Genomic DNA, 5862 nt, shown 5'->3' on the forward strand with positions numbered 1-5862 from the left:
GTCAGTGCAGATTTCGACGTGAGGCTCAAACTCACAAACCATGAGATCGTGGCTCAAACTGGGAGATCATGACCTGAGCCAGTGTCGGATGCTTAACCGACTAGGCCACTCAGGCGCCCGCCGTCTACATTTGTTTTTAATATAAAAGCGACAACATGTGAGTTCCTAGATTCTTGCCGGAAAGGATTTAGTGTTTTTATAAGTATTGTCTCTATTGTCATTTGTACTTTGTCTACCCTGACGGCCACCGAGCGTGGTACATTTTTGCTTTCGTTTACTGTAAACGTTCTGAAATCAGGAATACTTTCTCTGATTTGGAATAGAGTTTAAGAAACTTCCAGGGGCGCCTGGGTGGCGCAGTCGGTTAAGCGTCCGACTTCATCCAGGTCACGATCTCGCGGTCTGTGAGTTCGAGACCCGCGTCAGGCTCTGGGCTGATGGCTCAGAGCCTGGAGCCTGTTTCCGATTCTGTGCCTCCCTCTCTCTCTGCCCCTCCCCCGTTCATGCTCTGTCTCTCTCTGTCCCAAAAATAAATAAACGTTGAAAAAAAAAAAATTTAAAGAAACTTCCAGTGGAGCAAAGATCATTTCTTCCTACGGTGGGAGAGATACTAGTGTTAGTAAATGCTATAGTATAAGCAGATACTTAGTAGGTACTTCAGTGTTAGAATATATGGTAGTCTTAATGGACACAATAATGTTAGTATATATAGTAGTGTTAATAGATACTAGACATTGTAGTGTTTCCACGTCTTCTCATGCAGCTGATACGTCACCGGGAATTGCTCACTTCTGCAAGGAATTACCTCCTAGGACTGGCTAATGTGGGGATACAAAGGCCCAGCCACCATGCCTTGAAGGGTCACCCCAGCTCTAGAACTATCTGCAGGGTTGACTAAGACTTCCTTTACCACTACATCAAATACCACCTTCTCCCTCTGGTCAGTACTATCTTTCCTACTTTTTGATACGTGTATTACTTGAGAACATCCCCCAATAAAGTCAGTCTCCCTCTCAGAGTCTGTTTCCAGCGGAGCTCTTGTAAGACAGTGGATATCAGAAATGACTCTCAGGAGCAGACTATAAAAGGGGATTTTACTGATAAAACACTCACTCTCCAACCAGCACTGAGGATCCCATCACTGAGAGTAGACAGACGCATTGCATGTTGCAATGAAGCAATTGTTAAAACTTTCATCGATGGAGAACTGGAATGGGATGCTGGTAGAAGAGGATGTACTCGCTGATTCAACATTTTTGGCACAAGAGAATAAAAGAGGGAAAATGCGATAACGACTATGGAAGAAGGTCGCTGCTTCTGAGTGTCATGGATTCCTTGAAAAGAGATGTGATTAGGCAAAATTTCTAAAATGCTCCCCCCCAGAGATGCCCAGGTCTAATCCCAAGAACCTACGGGTATAAAGAGATATTGCTTCCATGATTATGTCATGCCGTATGGCACAGCTGATTCTAAGAGAGGGAGATAACATAAATGAATCTAATCTGATCACACAAACTCTTAAAAGCAACTTCTGATGGCGGAAGAAGTCAGGGAGATTTGAAGCTTGAGATAGACTTGATGTTCCATTGCAAACTTTGAAGATTGAGAGGGCCATATGAGAAGGAACATAGGCTGTCTTACAGAGCTAAGAGAATCTCCTAGCTGAAATCCAGCAAGGAAATAAGAACCTTAGTCCTACAGCCACAAGGGACTGAATTCTTCCCAAAACCTAAATAAGCTTGGAAGTAGATTGCTTCCTTCCTGCCTTCCTGCCTTCCTGCCTTCCTTCCTGTCTCTCTTCCCTCCCTCCCTCTTCCCTTCCCTTCCTTCCTTCCTTCCTTCCTTCCTTCCTTCCTTCCTTCCTTCCTTCCTTCCTTCCTTCCTTCCTTTCCCTCTCTGTTTTTTCCCAGAGCTTCCAGCTATGGGTCCAGACCAGCTCACATAGTGATTTTGGCACTGTGAGACCCTAAGCTGAGAACCCAGTCAAGCTCACTTAGTCAGCCAACCTACAGAGCTGTGATAAATGGTTGTATTATGTTTGTGATAACTTGCTACAGCAGTGATAGAAAACTAATACAAGAGATAACAACAGGCCTAGGGTATTTAATCATCAATTTAGTTTAGACAAATATGTCAGCTTTCTCCATATTTTTAATAATCAGTAATTTAGGCACACAAACTCACAGACTCCTTTGTGTCTGTAATTCATAAGTGATTTTCTCTGTTTGATATTATAGATCATTATTTTATAAGAAATTTCCATAAATGTTAAATCCTGTATCTACTCTAGCTCCATTCCTTGCCCTCCCCCACTAGATCAGCCCAATGAGGATGCTATGAATTGGACCCAAATGAAATCTTCCTACATCAAGATTTGAGGTTTTTTTAGATGAAAATTCCATCTCTCTCTTTCTTTTTCAGAATGTGCTATGTGCTTCATGGTAGGTATGACAATGCAAAATAGGAACATTGTTCCCTAGAGTTGCCAAATGCGTGTTTCACTGCTTGCATAAACTCCACAGTGTTGGCCTTACTCACACAATGATAAAATTCTGCTTTTAAGTTATTTCTCATGCTAATGCTCAGCATCAGGGACATATTCTGATGAGAACTGTCCAGGGTCTGTTTGGAGTAGCTAGCTTCTTAAGTGTTCCAGAGACAGATGTCTGAAGATCATTTTCAAGCCCTGTAACATAGCCTGCATCTTAATGACACATTTGAATGAAGAGACATATGTAAATTCTGTATCAGTTCAAGGAATATGACTTGAAACGAAAGTGAATAAATGATCTAACGGCAAAAAAGGATTAAGCTCTCATTATGAAGTCTGCTGAACCTTACGTATAGGAGGCAATCTATGTTTCTTTGTGTTTTCAAGGGATCAGACTATCTTTAAATACTTTTGTTACATGAATTTACATCAATTCCATTTCTAATGCTATCGCTTTGTGTGTGTGTGTGTGTGTGTGTGTGTGTGTGCGCGTGTGTGTATGCACGTGTGCACGCACATGTGTATTTGTTCCATACATTAAAAAATCCTTTGTGACCTGAGCTTTAGAATTAATTGGTCATATTCAGGCCACTTGATTTCCTTTGCTGTGACAGCACAGCTCTTGGCCGTCAGAAGTATGCAGGACCACTCTCTGTTAAAGCAGCATTTGACAAGTTAAAAATAAGTGTTCAGAACAAAATGCAAAAGCATTGCTTCTAATCATATGCAAAATGCTACTGAAGTATCAGAGATGACTTCTTACCAATATCAGAGAATTCCAGCTAAGGTTATTAAAAAACCACCATTATATATATTTTTTAACTATTTGACTTCTATTACAAAAAAAAAACTGTATACATTAACAGGGAAATTTTCAACTCTTCGATAAGATGCAAATATGCTTTCTGAGTAAATGCAAGGTTTTCTTTCCCATGCCAATTTTCATGGACACAAAACTTTGCTTAAACGTTCTGCCTCTATATAGTATACATATTTTTTTAGTACCTATGTGATATGGTAAGTTATTATGAACAGTTGCTCAATAAATGTTTTTTTTTTCAGACTTCTGTGGTCATGTCAATGGTGTTCTTTCAAAAATAAAATTAGAAGAAGATTTTGCACTGACAGAGTTAAATTTAAAAATATCTTCCTTTTTTAGATTTTAATATTTTCCACCATCTGGATTATCTCTGAGCTCATTCCTGATATACAAAATATCATATTTAATCATTGTAGCTTTTTTTTCCCATTGAAATTTATATCACTGTGACAATTTCACTTTTCTTTGGGCACAAATAGACTGTTACTAATTATGATATAAAATCTGTTTAATCAACATTAGCAATATCAGTTATACAGAAGACACCAAATAAAGATCAACTACCTTTTCCATTTAGGCTTATAGTAAATAAATGCATCATTTTGAAAAAATATAGATACTCTAAGAAAATATTGCTTTTCTATGTCATTTAAGTAAGGTGAAATAAAGTGGATTATTACATAAACTCAACTTCTCAATGTTTTGTGACCCTTTTTTACTAATGAATACATAAGATTCATCTTTCTCATTCATATTGTTCTACTGACAGGCTAATTTTCACAGGGAGGTCCTCTACAATAGATAGAATTGTAAGAAGTTTCCTAGGATTCCCACCCCTTTGTATACACTACCCATAGAGACCCCTTCCCTCCATTTGAGTGTGGACTGGTACTGCGAAGATGCTAGAAGTCACTCCCACACGGGCAACACAATATGGCAAACCTGAAGACATTTTAAAAGACAATTAAGGTCCCTAATCAGTAGATCATAAATTTAATGAAGAGAGAGCATCTTAGGATCACAGACATCCTTCTCTTCCTGGCCTCCGAAAAGCAATCCACCATGGCTGTTCTACACTGCAAAGGAGTGAATTCTGCTAACAACCCAGTGAACCTGGGGCAAGCCCTGGGGGCTCGGATGAGAGTGCAGCCCCAGATCAGCCCATGGTCCAGGCCATGTGAAACCCTGTACAAGGGACTCGACTAAGCTGTGCCTGAACTCCTGACCCACGAAACTGTGAAATAATCGCTTGCGGGTTCTTTTGAACTGTTACGCTTTTGGTAATTTGTTATACGGCAATAAAGTTAATACACTGTGGACACCTCCTCTTACTTTAGATAAGAGGATCCCACTTTCCAATATTGAAATCAGTGTGTATGATCCGGTGGGAGCTGACCTTAAGCGGATTCTCATCAGCATACTGGATCCCTTCGGGAATCAAGTGATAGGTTCTGAAATAGAAAAGTGATGTTCAACTTTACTACAGTTGCCTAATGCTCATATAAAAGAATATTTTCCATAATTCTGAATCCATATTTTAGGTGATGGATGGTATCACATGCTGTAGGTGTTACCATGCTGCTCCTCCTGTAAAGCCATGGGAGATACAGTCATAGGCCCGGTGCACTGAGCAACCACAATCTAGGAAGGGAGAGAACCGCGTGAATGATTCTGCTATGCTAGGATTTTTAATTTTAAGTAAAGGTCTTCTGTAATAGAGGTTTAATCCAGGACAGACTTGCTTCTTTTATTTATTTATTTGGGGGAGAGAGAGGGAGAGAGGGAATCCAAAGCAGGCTGCACGCTCAGCCCTGAGAATAGACTGAGCCGGGATCATGACCTGAGCCAAAAAGAAGAATCATATGCTCAACCAACTGAGCCACCCAGGCCACCCAGAGGCCCCTTATTTGCAATGACTTCAATCACCTGCTTTTAATTTAAAAATTAGCAGCTACTATTTTAGACAAAGACTAGTTGGCATTTGATTGTTGACATTTGATACCAAATGTGTTATATTTACAAATCCGAAACCTTATTAGCTCTTTCTTAGAAGTGAATGTTCAGTTGATACACGCTATTCTATTTATAAATCCATAAATATGTAACTACTTTTAAGAAGCCTTAGATTAATTAATGATTAATCCCATTCACAGTGCCACTTTAAATAGACACCTCCAAACAGCGCAAATTGCTTTGAAATTCAAAACATTTTCTTTGGTTCTGAGAATGTTCAAACAGACCTGATTTAAACACAATCCCCTTGAAGCCTCAAACAGCCTTGAAAGTTCAGGCAGTTACCGTTTTGCCTCCACATCTCAAGGAGGCTGCTGGAAGCTCATGTGAGATCTACTTCTCAGCTGTGGACCAACACTTTGCAGCAAGGACTGGTCTCAACCGGGGGGCTTTCTTTCTTTAATTAGGGTCTTATGCTGCCTTAACTATATTCTTCCACATTTTGGGAGATTACCTAAGGTTCTAATTTTAGTCCCTTCTTTTAAATATTTTATTTTATTTTATTTTATTTTATTTTATTTTATTTTATTTTATTTTA

The sequence above is a fragment of the Herpailurus yagouaroundi genome, unplaced genomic scaffold, assembly GCF_014898765.1.
Source record: "Herpailurus yagouaroundi ecotype Mexico unplaced genomic scaffold, PumYag 29, whole genome shotgun sequence".
Taxonomy (NCBI): domain Eukaryota; kingdom Metazoa; phylum Chordata; class Mammalia; order Carnivora; family Felidae; genus Herpailurus; species Herpailurus yagouaroundi.